The 16,176-nt window shown below is 38.1% G+C and overlaps 1 long non-coding RNA gene across 2 annotated transcripts; it reads left to right on the top strand.

Moving 5' to 3' along the window:
* Nucleotides 1-1,876: 1,876 nt before the first annotated feature.
* Nucleotides 1,877-3,108, top strand: LOC131683028 (uncharacterized). Of its 2 annotated transcripts, none has more exons than XR_009304328.1 (3): nucleotides 1,877-2,011; nucleotides 2,060-2,521; nucleotides 2,582-3,108. It is a non-coding gene; the product is annotated as an uncharacterized LOC131683028 (long non-coding RNA). The 2 variants fall into 2 exon arrangements; XR_009304327.1 differs by having other exon boundaries at nucleotides 1,877-2,521; nucleotides 2,582-2,729; nucleotides 2,784-3,108.
* Nucleotides 3,109-16,176: the final 13,068 nt, after the last annotated feature.

Here is a 16,176-nt window from a genome sequence, read left to right as displayed (position 1 = left end):
AAAGTCGAAGTCGTTGGAACAGCGATTGAAACGACGGCACATACTGACGAAAGGTCCGTTATAGCCATAATTTGTTCTGGCTACCGGAATGCGAAAGAAAGGATGGGTTCGAAGACTACGACGGTCAGTGGCGGATCCAGGGGGAGGGCCCTGGGGGTCCGGACCCCCTCCGAAATTTTTTAACTTGTTAAGAAATTTTAAAATAATTTCTATTTTAAATTTGTTCTAAGCTCAAAATCATTCTAAATCAAATTAAACCACCAAAACTTACTTGAGGTTATTAGATATTACGTATCGTACACTGAACATTTCCAAATCGAAATTCCAGACCCCCTCCGAAATTTTTTTCTGGATTCGCCCCTGACGACGGTGAATGTCTATGTCCAAAAGTAGCAGAAGTTCAGAGCAGTCGATACGAGATTGCAGCAAATCGGCGATGAAAACTGCTTTCGAAACATCTCGGCGTACAGACAGGAGATCGAGGTCAATAAGCTTACAACGATCTATGTAGCTCGGTAGGTGCAGTGGGTCCCTCCATGGGAGTCTACGAAGTGCGAAACGAACGAATTTGCGTTGAATGGCTTCGATGCGTTGAATATCATTATGGTAATAAGGTGCCCAGACTACATTGCCGTATTCGAGAGTAGAACGGACTAAAGCACAATAGAGTGCTTTTAAACAATGTATGTCGGTAAAGTTCTTGGAGACTCTAAAAATGAATCATAGCAGCTTGGAGGCCTTAGAAATAGTGTGCTCAATATGGTGTATGAAGCTTAGTTTGGGATCTAAGTAGACTCCCAAAACTTTAACATATGATTCCCGTTTAAGAGCGGTTTGTGAGTTATTGTAGTCGAAATTGACTATCGAGTGTTTGCGAGTAAAGGATATAACCGAACACTTGGAGGCATTTAACATCATCCTATTGGAATAGCACCAATTGGTGAATACATTCAACTGGGATTGCAAGAATTCTGCGTCTTTGGCACTCCTGATAAGGTGAAATAGTTTAAAGTCGTCGGCAAATGAAAGTTTCTTGCACTTAAGCAAATGTTTTAGGTCGTTTAAATAGAGCAAAAATAGGAATGGTCCGTGATGACTACCTTGAGGAACTCCGGAGCTGATAGCAAATGGTGGAGTCGTGCAGTCACCAATTTTCACTGCCATTTCACGTTCGGTTAGGTACGAGTGGAGCCAGTCTAGGAAGGAGCCATTAAATCCAAGTCTGCTTAATTTGGAGACTGTTATCTGATGATTAATTTTGTCGAATGCCGCGGAGAAGTCGGTGTATATGGCATCTACCTGCAGTCTTGCTTGCAAGCATTGACTTATGAAAGATGTGTAAGATACCAAGTTTGTGGTAGTTGACCGTTTAATCATGAAGCCGTGTTGAGTCTCGGATATGTAGCTAGAGCAGTTATGAGTGATGAAATCGAGCACAATTAGTTCGAATAACTTAGACGCTGCACATAATGCAGCTATTCCGCGATAATTCGAAATTTCGCTTTTGTTCCTTTTTTGAACACTGGAAAAATGTATGATTTTTTCCATAAATCGGGAAACATTCCTGATGACAGAGAGCTATTGAACAGCATTGATAATGGAAGCTGGAGACTATCAGAGCATTTTTTTAGTGCGATAGATGGAATTCCATCGAGCCCTGGACTGGACGATGACTTCAGCTTAGAAAATGCTCTGCTAACTGTAGCGGGTGTAATAATAGGGTGAGAGCCGATTGGAGAACGTAGAGGAACGACGTTAGCAGCTTCGGAGATTTGATTGTCAGTTAGGCTGCGTTTACGTAGCGATGTGAATGCATGCATTTGAGATGCATGCATGTAACGCACATCAAAAAAGTTCTGATGAATTTTCTCCAGTGTTTAACTTTGTTGACAAAATGCTTTCGTGCAGTTTTTTTTATTATGTGCGCTGTCAAAATTTCCTTTGTTGACTAATTACATCCAGCAAAATTCTAGACTCCTGATTAAAGTGGACCGATTTAGCTTGCGAGAAGGTAAGTACGATTCATATAAAGATTATCTCTGAATCTTTCTGTCACCAGCTTCCACGAATGACAACGAAGAAAAGTGTCGAATCACTTCCTAAAATGGTTTAAAAAGCTATTAATCGGCAATGTACCAGTCCGAGGCGAAAACAAAATAAGTCAGATGAAAAACCAACAGATAGCAGAACCACTGCAAGCTCCCCATCCTTCTGATTTCGGTCAAGTGATATTGGTATGTTTTACATGTTGAAACCTTCCGGATGAAACTAAATTAGAATCGTATCGGAAAAAATACGAATGCACCACGTTATCGATCGGATTTTGCTAACATTGGCATACGAGAAGTGTTTCGTTCATTCCAGTACCAGCTAACCAGTCTGCATTTTTCTGATGGTCAGTTGATCACATTGTTTGAGAGTGAGAAACGCACGTGCCTTTCGGTCTTCTATCTATTGCAATTTAGAATGAAAGATGTGCTGTATTAACATACCTATGACGAAAACAATTTATTGCTTTTTGGTGAGTTGATCTAAATGAATGACAGAATCCTGACTGATCTTTTTCTTGTGGCTCTGACAGGTTGAATTCGAAGGCATGCTATACGATTGTTTTCGATGTGAGGACTGAATTTCCAGCAGGAGAATAACCTTTTGTTGCAATTATTGAAAACGCCGCCAAGCTGGTTTTCCAGGAACTGTGAGAAAATCGAAATTGTTTAAAAAAAAGAGTAAATTTTTTCTTCAGAAACATACTGGTACTAATTGTTTTGGTTTTCTCCCAGGTTCAACTGATGCAGCAAAGATGTTATCAGGAATTCCAAACAACTACACGGCTTTCTCTGCTTGTACATTCTTTTCTAGCAACATGGCTGGGGAAAACTTGGTCAAGGTTCATATTTGGAAGTTGCAGCCAAAATCTGATGTACTCATGTCGACCACGTCAAACGTCACTTCCATTTATTCCATTGATTCAGTGTTCCGAATTCCACTAGCGTTTTAGGCGTTTTCAGTCCCGTCGCAGTACAATATCGGAAACAGTTGGTGTTTATTCTGCCTATAATAGCAAGTCAGTGTAGATAGGGGTCATATAACATGGAACTGACTTGTAATTATGAACAGTGTACTGCGCTATTCGCATAATTGTCCCATGTGCTATGGGATTCCCTACAAACATAGGACATTTAAGCGCAGAGCGGCAGTATACTGCCGCTATATGCATAAATGTCACATGAGCTATGGGATTCCCTATAAACATGGGACAATTATGCATAGAGCGAAAGAATAATTACGATATGTGTCAGGCTATCTCAGTCCCAGACTTTGCAATTACATATTTAACGATAGATGCTGCAAAGAAGGATCAGTCGAAACGAGGATGTTATGGATAGCTTAGTTCTGTCGAGAGACCGATGTATCGCGATGTAGTCAATCAACAAAAACACAGAAATATAATCCTTTCATCATTCGATAATTGCTGGATAACTACCGTTAATCATTGGATTGTCTCGCACGCGCATGTATCATTTTTAAATTATTATGTTTTTCTCCTGAGGGTATGAATCGAATATTTACCCGGTTTGCTCAAATGATTATAAAACTAACATTTCTTCTATTATGGCAGATTTTATCTTCTCGATTTTCTCGATATATTTAAGTTAAATTCATATTAACACGAACATAATAAACACTTTTTTATTGACAATTATTTTTCAATTTACACCATAGTTAGTGATCACGTTCAAATTATATCTTCATATAAACTTGCAGTAAAAAGAGAACCCGTTAATTTGACGAAATCAATAATCAATCATGAAAAACTCAATAACGACTTCCAAAATTTCATAGAAAACATCGAGTTGATTGATGATGTAGATGTATGTCTTACAAATATCATCACAACCTACAATTCTTTACTTGCGGAAAACACTAGAACGGTCTCCAAAACTTTTAAAAGTAAAGGCGTTTTTTGCCCCTGGATCAATTTCGATTTGTGGACACTGATTAAAATCAAAAGTAATTATCTGAAACGAGTAAAAAAATAACCCCAATGATGAAAACCTCAAAGCTCTTCTGCAACACATAACTAAAAAAGTTAATGTAATGAAAAAGCGGTGCAAAAAGGCCTACTTTGAAAACCTTCTATCCAATACAACTCATTCAAAACTTTGGAAAAATATTAATACCATTTTTGGTCGTTCAAAGTCGGATGTTCCCATCAGCCTAATTTTCAATGATATCAGAGTCACTGAGACTAAAGAAGTATGTAATGTTTTCAACGAATATTTCTCTAGTATTGGCAAAAATTTGTCTGACAATATTCCCACGAGTCCCAACTCAAATCCTATTACAAATATACAACACGTCCAAGAAACAATCTTCTTGCGTCCTGCAACCATAAACGAAGTGATCCTTTTGATTAAAGGCCTCGAAAAAAATAACAGTTGTGGTCCTGATAAGATCCCCGCTAGTGTTCTTAAGAGTAACTGTACCACTTTTGCAAATATCCTAACCAAAGCTTTTAATTTAATAATTCAAACCGGCAGGTACCCAGACTGTTTAAAAATAGCCCGAGTAATTCCAATTTTCAAAGCTGGTGATCCTAACCAACCTTCCAACTATAGACCAATTTCAACATTGTGCGTTTTCAATAAAATTCTTGAGAAATTGCTCATCACTCGACTACTCGAGTTTTTGAACAAACACAACATAATTTACAACTACCAGTATGGGTTCAGACAGGGCTGCAGCACTTTAATTGCAATGACCGAACTAATTGACTCCATCATTAGTCAAATTGATAGCAAAAGAATTGTTGGTGCCCTTTTTCTGGACCTAAAAAAAGCATTCGATACTCTGGATCACTCAATCCTGCTTAAGAAGTTAGAATGCTATGGTATCAGGGGATTAGCAAATCATATTATTCGTAGCTATCTGTCGCATAGGAACCAATTCGTATCTATTGGAGACTCGTGTAGCTCTTATAGACCAATAGAAATAGGAGTGCCCCAAGGCAGTAATATTGGGCCACTGTTATTTTTATTGTATTTCAATGACCTAGGTAGACTCGGGTTAAAAGGGACTCCTCGTCTATTCGCGGATGACACCGCGTTGTTCTACCCGAACAACAACTGCCTGGATATTGTACGCGACATTGAATCGGATTTAAAAACACTAACGACGTATTTCAACGAAAACCTTCTTTCCTTGAACCTATCAAAAACTAAATATATGCTGTTTCGTTCATCTAGAAGAGCTATAGGCGTGCATCCAGACCCAAGAATGGGACAGTCTGTAATTCAGGAAACTAACTGCTTCAAATATTTAGGACTTCACTTAGACCCCACACTCTCCTGGATTGAGCATATAACATCTATAGAGAGAAAAGTTGCATCGTCATGTGGGGCTATGCGTAAAGTATGCTCTTTTGTTCCCCAGCATGTACTTCTAAAATTTTATTATGCGCACATCCACTCATTGCTGAACTACCTTGTATCTGTGTGGGGCCGTGCCAGTATTTCGAATCTGAAAAAGCTACAAACGCTTCAAAACAGATGTCTTAAAATTATTTATAAAAAACCATTTATGTACCCTACTATTTTGTTATACAATAATAATGCCCATAACATTTTACCTTTGCTTGGGTTGACTAACTACCAAACAATAATGTACATCCACAATGCTTTGCATAATACTATTGCTCATAATAATCTAGAATTTACGACAGGAATTCGAGCTCACAGCACCAGACAAGCCAATCATTTATTATACTCCAGAGTATCCACGAACCTTGGTCAAAGACGCATTTCTTTCATCGGACCTAAGTTATTCAACCAGCTTCCTACGGATTTAAAGCAAATAACATGTCGCACTCGTTTCCAAGCAAAATTGAAACTAATTTTAAAAAATAAAATAGGAGAATTTTTAATATAAACTTCGTTCACCACCAATCGAGCTTATTCCTTTAGCTATAATTGGTTAACATTTTTTAAATAAAAACAATTGATAAATGCATTTTTTATAGCAATAAGTAATAAATAAATTTAAATTATTATGAGCTTCCTGCAAAGCTACGATGGGACCCTTAAAAGGATTCTTTTCCGCTGGGTACTCGCCGTAGCTTCTTGTCAAATTTTGTGTTTTGTCGGTCTCGTATTGTTTTTTTTTTGTTCTCAGCGTTTCCGCGATTCGTAACTTTGTTTTGTTGTGCTGACCTTTTTTTTGTACGCTGAGAACTGATGTGTCCACTACCAGGGGGCTCCGTTTGTGAGCTTTTTGGTGTGGGGGTAAGAGGCGGGCTATTAAAAAAAAAAAAAAAAAAAAATTTAAACAAAGTTTGCCTAACAATTGTCGTCATGATGACATCAAGAAGCGGGTATTTTTAGTAACAAGCTAGTTGAAGGTCGAACTTGTTAACTTTGAGGCTCGAACATACGATGACTGGCTTATTAAACCAGTGCCATTGGCGCTGTACTGTCCGAGCAACCTAACAATTTCGGTACCATGTCGAGGATGTTAACGAATATACGGAGGACTGTAGGTATTAACTAGATAGGTGAGTTACGGTAACGACAAATGGTACGAAAAATGAACATTTGCTTCTTCTTTCGGCCATTGCATTATATAGTGGGTTTTGGCATGTCTATAGACATATATGAATGCAATGTGGCACTTTATGCAAGGAGACCACTAATTAAAGTGTTTTCTAATGAGTATCACATGAAATCGGGTGTGGAATTGTGGGTGTAAAACCGGGTTTCCTTGGATGGTACTGTATTGCTGGAAAAACTATGTAGATATGATAAGCTATGAACTGGAGACTTAAAGGTCCTGGGGAAGTACGCGTAGTTTGGTATGAGTGGGGTGGTGGCCGATGTTTCATGTCGATCAGCGGATGATTTTGATTTGGATAGGATCTTTATGGTGTATGGTTTCGAATTGGTGTTTGTTGTGTGGATTGAAGCTGGTCCTATGGCCTTCGACTGGCGTATTTCAGCTTCATTTGGTAAACGGTATTGCTTTGCTGTATTCTTATGTACGTATTTTGATCTTCACCAGATAGTCGAATGATCCGCGTAGGACCGGGAAAACGTATTAGAAATGTGTTTGTGTTGATGGTAATGGCTGAAGTAAATGAAGATTTTCTACAGGATTGGACAGGCTTGGGAGCATGACATCTCTCAATCTTTTGTGCATTCTGCCTCCGACTATATAAGTGGCGCCTGCTTGTGGGGCAGCCTGATTGTATTCTTTACAATCTGGAACATGTTTGAAGGTTCCAGTTTTTGCATTTTTCATTTTATCCTTACTAGAGGCCTACAATATGAAAAAAATGAAAACTACTATTGGAAACCTGTTCTAATCCACTTAGTGGCGTTGTTTTGCCTTTCTTATTTATCCAAACTATGATTCCATGGCTCGTTATGTACAATATAATGAAAGAGTAAAATAATATTACACACGGCATCTACATGCAAGCGTTAGGCAGCCACAAACCTGAGGAGCTACGTGTCGCGCTGAAATATTTGAAACATAAGAAATATATCCAATCTTCTTGGATATGCGAGATGGGTGTACAGTCGTGATTCGCTGGTAGGGCCACAGCTTTGTCCAACTAACGAATTTGATTCGCTAGTTGGACCGACTGACAAATGTCAAAAACTCTCCAAAGGAGATGTTGGCAGTGTAAATGCATCTATTCACATCTCTAAATATTGTCAGATTGATTGTCAAAGTTAATTTGACATGAGATTTTGGCGTTCATAAGCTTTTTAGTTGGACAATGGTCCAACTAGCGGAGGTCCAACTAAAAGGCGGCCCAGTTAAAAAATGTCCAACCAGCGAATCACGACTGTAGTGGTCGGGGGTGTGACCAAGATGGCGGCTTCCGGTCCAGTGGAATTCTCTAAAATCCAATCAATATGGGTATTTTGGAAACGGGCTTGACGTGTGGACGCCAGATATCGATATCTGAGGCCATTTTGGAAACTTGGCAACTTTCGGTTCAGTTGAATTTCCTAAAACTTCCGATCTAACGTAATTCTCTATAACCTAATCAGTATGCATATTTTTAGAGCAAGCCTAATTAGCGCATGATAGAGATCAATTTCGGGGGCCATTTTGAAATATTGAAGATACAAATGGCTTCTACAAGCTTAGCGATATTCTGTATAACTCCGACAACGTCGAGTGTTTTGGAACTTGATTGACAAATATGACGTCAATGTAATATCCAAGATGGTTGGATTATTTAATATGATAATCCTATTTACTTTTCTATATATATATATATATATATATATATATATATATATATATATATATATATATATATATATATATATATATATATATATATATATATATATATATATATATATATATATATATATATATATATATATATATATATATATATATATATATATATATATATATATATATATATATATATATATATATATATATATATATATATATATATATATATATATATATATATATATATATATATATATATATATATATATATATATATATATATATATATTTTACATTTACTGGAGGGGTTGATTTCACCGTTGGAGTAACGAGTAACAGCAATATTAGATACAGGGGGAGAGGACGACGGCGACAGAGAAGAACATCAAGCTTGCTGTTTGTGGCAAATCGTCAACGATAATGACAGCCATGAATCGCTAAGTCAGCGCGCAGCGGAACTTCGGGTGGTCCTCGTCGGACCCGTAGAGAATCGTCCAGATGGGTCAAAACTTCAGGTCGTTTTCGGCTCCATTTTGGATTATGCAAACAGATCAGTGAGTGAAAACGATCACGTAATAATACTCTGGTGCAAAATCAGTACAGGGGACTGCTGAGAACGAAAAAAGAGACAGAGAGGGGCTAAATTCTTATATAGATTATTTTAGGAAGAGATAAATGCGGGACATATAAGCACAGACTAACAGACATAACATTGAGGAAATCCCCTTAAAAATATCCATCCGGCCATTTTCCCGGAACACTAGCTCCACCTTTTATTCACGGTCCCACTCATTTGCTGGTGTGTAACCCTCAGGCTTGCAAGCAATTCTTCACTGGTCTATTCCCATATGTTTTTTCATGTCATGTCATGTCAAATGCGGCCACAGTCCCAACTGCAAATATTTTTAAAATGACCGTTAAAGCGGGCGAAGCATTGTTTTCGAGTGTTATGTCTGTTAGTCTGTGATATAAGGGAGATCGCGGCTTGCCATAACATCTCGAACTAGGACGTTGGGTGGTATTCCTCGGGCCCGAATGGAATTCATTAGCTGAGCCCAGGCGGAACTATACTCGGTGCACGCCCAGACAATGTGTTCCATGTCGTTATAGCCGTCGCCACAAGCACAGACACCACTATCCACGAGCCCAATACGCCGAAGATGTGCATCCAGCGTGTAATGCTTGGCCATGAGTCGGAACATCACACGAATGAAGTCACAATCCGCATCCATCCCTTTGAACTAAGGTTTCGTGGACACTTTCGGGACTATCGAAAGTGGCCAACATCCTAGTTCACCACTGCTCCACGAAGTTTGCAAACTTTCGAAGGTTCTCAATGTAACTGAGGCTTACCGAAACGATGAAATAATGGTCTGCGGGTGATTTGTCAATGACTCCAAGGGTATACTGAATCGCAGCTAGTTCCCCAGCGTAAATAATATTAGACAGAGAGAGAGAGAGAGAGTAAAAAATACTAGAGAACACCCGACAAGACTTCGCGACTCGTATGTGTCAACTGCATGCACCCTACTGAATTTCCCCAAGTTTCATGAACTGTATGTTCGTCGCGGAGCGAAAGCAGAAGCATCCATATTCCATTACCGAAAGTATCGTTGTTTGATACAGCCTAATAAGGTCTCCTGTGTGAGCACCCCATCAACACCATGTTCGTTCTATTCCGACGTCTGCTGTATATGCACCAATCGCCAATTTAGGCCAGGCCCTTCACAAACCTATCCTACAAAGACCCGATCCACAAAGTTTCTCCCACAGCTGTCTAACTACATCGTATCATAATCGTCTCCCAACCGCTCTCCCAATGAAGAGCCTCTTGGACAATGTAAGCACTTTTTCGGGATAAATGCGTGACATGCTATAGAAACCTATTAAATAAGTATGTACAGTAAGATTCCGTTTTTGGCACGTTCCGTTTTTGGCATGCTCCCATTTTGGCACACTCCGATTTTGGCAACATTCTTGTTGTACATAATAAGTCTTTTAAAACTGTGCAATAGATATTTTTTGTATCAATTGACATCACATTTGACTTTATTTACAAACATGGGAGTCATATTAACCCTCAAAAGGGGCAAATCATCTTTGTTTTCAAATTTTGTTAAAATTGTCTCATAGTTTCAATACATTACAAACAATAAGGACCACCCTAATAGCACCCATCTCAAAAGATGCCCCAATTGACACAGATTATTTGTTCCGAAGACATGAAATCTCTAGAACCAGTAGTTTAGTCACAAATGTTGTCATCCTAAATTCTGGACTCGGATCACTGTGCAGTGTAACTAGTGTCTGACGGAATCAATTTTTATAGTAGTAACCTAGAGCCTGTGCCCTTTAAGAGTCAAGTACAGAGGAATGTGCTACACTGCATAGACTAGTTCTGGAGAAAATTTTCAATAAAACCTTAGTAACATTGCAAGCCTCTTTCTCTTTGGATTATTACGACGTCAATACAAAACTTGGAATTAAATTTTCAGTACATATCGAAATCAGATCATGGTGCGTCCCAAAGCCGTATTTAGGAATACAAAACTGATGGCCCCCAAATAGTTTGGTTTAGCTTTATGATGTCTTTGGCAAATTTGTTATTTTTTGGCGATTTTTTTCAAATGAATGGAATAACAAATTAACCATTATAGATAGCCTTGTTTATTCATCAAACTTGCTTCAATTCATTTGTCTTAATATATTGTAGGGCATTGCGCAGGTAAAATTCACACATCCAAACAGCCGATACTTTGAACACCTCAACTAAGGACCACCTTGGTCCTTGAAGTTTGATGAATAAACAAGGTTATCTATAATAGTTAATTTGTTATGATTTTTTTTAATGATTTAAGGTAGGGTGGCTCTTGAAAAATAGGGTTGCTTATATTATCTTTTGATGTGTTAATTTCTCGCAAATGATTTTTTTTTATTGGAGCACATTTTCACTGTAGCACTGATGTTTCAATTCCTTTTGTTTGGATAGTTGCAAGTGATTTATACATCTTTTCTTTAAACAATTCAATTTGATTTTCAATCTATCAATTGCATCTGGAAGATCAACGATTGGGTAGTTATAGAGATCAAAATTTATTTATTTTTAAACGAGCTATGTTTTTTAAACTAAATTGTTCATTAATATTCACGAAAGAAAAAATAACAATCACAGCAGCGAATGTCATGATAACATTTATCACACTTTGAAGCTTTTTTTATTATTGTAAATTTTTGAAAATTGAGGAATAAAATATTTATTTCTAGATATATTTTTCATAAAAAATGATAATTCATTTTCTCGAGTTTTTTTTTAAATTCCATGTAGCGCCATATGCATAAGTAATAAAGTATAAATGTCTTCAGTACATGTGTTAAAAATATCAAACAAACAACTTTTCCGAAGAAAGTTTTTTGATAGAACACCGCTGTCAAAAGATAGAACTAATCTAGATCAGTTTCTACTTATCTAGATCAAAACTAAAGTTGTCAAAATAATTTTCATTTCCATCTAAGATACTTTGCTAAAGACAGGATATATACCCAAGGTCCTAGAGGTTTTGAGCGTCGAAAGTAGCATTCTGCCCCATCGTACGACGTCTGAATTTGATAAAAACATGAATAAAATTGAATTTGCTTATTTTTTTCTTTCATCTCATTCCATTTCACATATGATTAAAAATCATTGAAACATTTTTGAAATCGTAAATTGAAAATCTAAACTTTAAAAATAAGGTTCCATTTTTGGCACGGTTCCGGTTTTGGCAACTGAAAAAAATAAAATTGTTGCCAAAACGGAATCCTACTGTACGACTGAGAAACTTTTCGCAAAGATTGATGTGCTGAGTTACACTAATAGTCGAAATAAATACCGTGATAAATTGACGCAAGCTGTACGTTATATCCCAACATTGTTCGAGGATCAGGTTGCATGATCCAAAACCTTACTTAACTATTGCAGAAATGCTCGAGCACGCGACCAACGAAATACCTCAGATCACATAACCCCTGCGCATAAGCGCTGCCCACGAATGCTGCTGGAACTCAATGACCTTCAGAAACCAACAACAGTAAAAACAACAACAGTTTAGAGCACGTAAGTGGAGAAAATGCAATAGAGGACTCCCAAGAGCGCGGCCCTTAACACGACTCTACTCGCCTCCGTAAGCACCCAATGTACAATTTCTGACCCAAATCAGATCGTTGCTCCATGTTATTTCCCAGGGTCCCTGCAATAACTTGAAACCCGAAAGTCCTGCGCACGTATCCCTATCATCCTCGGCGGAAAAAACAGGATGGCTTTATCATGCATCTCATATTGTCGAAGTAGTGCAAATGTAGACAGAATGAAAACCATACCGGTGGTACGTAAATGGGTTAAAAACGAAACCTGACTAAATTTTAGTTCATCACAACACAATATAAACGCATGTCTGTAATATTAGGAAACGCACATCGATACCAACACGAACCCAACCCCGTGGTTTGTAGGGAAATATCGACGGGAAACACTAGCTTCCTACGATAAAATTTCGGAAATGAACTAGAAACACAAATCAAAATTGCCCTTCCCCTCATACTAGTGCACTACATTCATTAGGAGACCCTTGTCATTTAACAAAAATCTATGGATGTACTTAGTCATCATCACTGGGACGCTGCGCTAAAGAATATTGGCGAACAAATATGATGGTGATTTCCATCTTCATAACGTAGTCACGTGCCCTTAGTCACTTTCAAATGGCCCTTTGAGATTAAAGCTGCAATAAACAACATCCAGACGAAAAAGATGTATTTTCGAAAAAGTAAAATGAAGCCCTCATGACCAAAAAATTGAAGAAAGAACAAATCCGGATATTTCATACTCCACCGAGGAAACTACAGAACAATTATAAACTGCGACTAAAAATATTCCCAGAACCAGCGGGAAATCTCTCGCAAGAGCGGTTCACTTGTGGCAACATGAAGTGTCAGCAGTATTGAAGGCCCACAAAAGCGATCTTCGAACATTGAAAACAAGTGAAGATTGGCGACGCAACGTTGGCATGCTTACTTCTCAAGCGGTCGACAAACCAACACATTACATTTTCCTTAAATATCCGCGAATAATTCGCTTTTTCGCATCCTTCGTCAAGCATAAGGAGCTACTGGAATGATCGCAAATAACCTTTACTCTAGATCCTATTCAGGCGTACAACAGGGTTAGCGGTAGCACTAAGCTCAAGGCAAGTAAACTGGGTTGGAAGATACTGGTTACTCTTCAACTGGCACCCGGAATCGAGAAGATAACACTCAGCGAACATTTATCAGACACATTTCTTTAGCAGTATCATGTCAATAAACAGATGGTCCTATCGCTCAATTCGACGTCAACATTTCATAAGGCATTATATACAATATGCTCATGTTGAGAAAATGGCGTCTGAAAAATTACCTCGTACTTTATATTCCCATTTATGAACAGGAGCTTGATTTAAGGACCAAACAACTCAATGCCATGTTAAATTAACCATTTTTTCCGAATAGTACACCAGATTTTATTAAAAAAATTGTATTTTGAACGATTTTTGCAGATAAATTTTTTGGTCCCTTTTGAAATATCGCACTGGTTTTGTGCCCTCTCTTATAATCCCTTTTCGGCGAGACGATAGCTTATAGTGCGTGCGGGTGAGCCTTTTTGTTTACAGCAAATGATTATGTGACGTTTATTTTGATCCCTTTCTTGGTGTTGCGATGTTTTTGTTCCATTTTCAAGTATAGTCTTTTTCATTAAGAAAAGGGCCCATAAGCAAATTTTCCCGTTTTGTTGTTTGGTGTATATGAACCGTTAATTTTTGAGGGGAAGTGAAAGGGAACATAATCAAAACAAGTTATTTTGCTTATGTGCCTTTTCGATAATCTATTATTTCGCCAACAGCCAGGCTTCAGAACCGGCTTATTTAAGGTGTGTTTAAAGCTTTGTTAGTGTCTATTTGAAGTATTAACCGGAATTGTTTACGTTTTGTTTATCGGCCCATTTGAAATGTTCTCGTCGAATTATACCATGGCCAATGGGGCATTAAAACAGCAAACTTGCTCTCCATCCCATCCTCTTGAGCCGAGTGTAGAGGCTAGTGTCCTCGCACACAAATAAAAAGATTTTTCAGGAACCACCGGTGAAATTGTGCATTTCCATCGAGCACAGAAAAACTGCAAGAGGGATTTATCAGAACCCCAATACCGGAAATGCGCGCGTGTAGAGTTTAATATCAACCAAGACATATGAATGAACTTAAATTCGCACGTCATCAAAACCCGAAACGATTTTTAGTGTTGTTCAGACTGACCAGCGGAAATTATTTCTATTATAAAATATACTGCTACAGAGATAGGATCTGGGGGTGGGCTGGGAACCAGAGTCACTCTCCCCATTCTTTGGTTTCCTCAGTTTTCTCGACAGAAGCAGCAGATATCGTCACTAAGGACATCCCGGTAGTAATCTACCTAATCTGAATCAGTTACCACCGCTCAGAAGTTATGGCATATTCGTTTTTGACAGTGCACTACACCGGTGTAGTCGGTGCTACTCATTCAAACTTGGGTGTAATCAGTCTATCTCTTTCTTTGCACTACACCGGTGTAGCACCTAGAAAAAACGAAAACGCCATTAGAAAGGGTAAAAATTACTACGTGCAAACCATTGAAGAAACAATCAATAGCCTGCTGGGATCCGGGAAACTATAGTATTAATGACAATGAGACCGATAATTAACAATCACTAGGCAGAAATTCCAAAACTATACACTGCAATCAGGTCCAGGTAACTGACATAATCCGCCTCCAATCTGGAATAGTTGACCCTTTCGCAACGCATTGGAGGTTTTATATCCTTGTTCGTAGATGCGAAACTATTTGTTGAAGATTTATAGATGATTCATTGCAATACATTATCAAACGAACCAATCCATCCAAAACATACAAAACTGCATCTATAGCGGCATGGGATATTGTATGTGGACCAACAGCAAAGATCGCCGGACTGGTTTAGGTTGAAAAAAACGCCGGAATGAAAGTAACTCAACTAGAAATAAAATATGCTGACAAGAACGTCTTTCGCCGGGAGTAACACAAACACTTGCTTATCGTACGTACAATTTATCTCACGAATCAAAATTACCAACCTCAACCTGACCAATTTTGTGGACCCTATCCGAAGTCCGGACACTTCCCAACTTCATCACGAAAAAATGAGAAATAAATAATAATGGAAATTCAGCAGCCAAACCTAACCTCTTACAAGAAAACAAAAACAGTACTGAGGCAGCTGACATTCTTTTTGTTGCCAACTTGCCAGTAAACTGCACGAAACATGAACAGGGCTGCCAAAATTTCAGGATACGTTATGCGTTACATGCTTGCATTTAGCCAATTATTGTTGAAAACTTTAAATGAACTTTTTCAATAGTTTGCGCCATAAATATCTAGAAATGTGACATAAATCTTATTTAAATATACCCTGCTAACAATTTCATTAAAAACCCGGTTCGAAAATGGTCATTTTCCATGAAAACTCAATACATGCATTTTATGCATGCTTTACGTAAACGCACCCTTAAGATTTCTTCAGAAAAAACGCTACTGAAATGTTGGCGGAAGAGGTTACATATTTCGGTAGGAGATAATGCTTGAACCCCGTCAAGTGACATATAAGATGGTAAACCGACTTCCTTCCTCTGGTCATTGACGTGATTCCAAAAGCTTTTAGGGTTGGTCCTGAGTTTGTTCTGTATACGTTGGTTATAGGAATAGTAAAGAGCCTTATTCAATCGTTTATAGCGGTTACTGAGATATAAGTAATGAGATCTAAGGTGGAGTGAGGGTCTCTTCGTTAGTTTTCTTAATGTGGAACGTTTAGCGCATTTGTAGCGTTTCAAAGTGGAG

The sequence above is a fragment of the Topomyia yanbarensis genome, chromosome 2 (assembly GCF_030247195.1).
Source record: "Topomyia yanbarensis strain Yona2022 chromosome 2, ASM3024719v1, whole genome shotgun sequence".
Lineage (NCBI taxonomy): Eukaryota > Metazoa > Arthropoda > Insecta > Diptera > Culicidae > Topomyia > Topomyia yanbarensis.
Note: the sequence above shows the minus strand (reverse complement) of the source record. Positions and strands in the feature narration are given on the sequence as shown.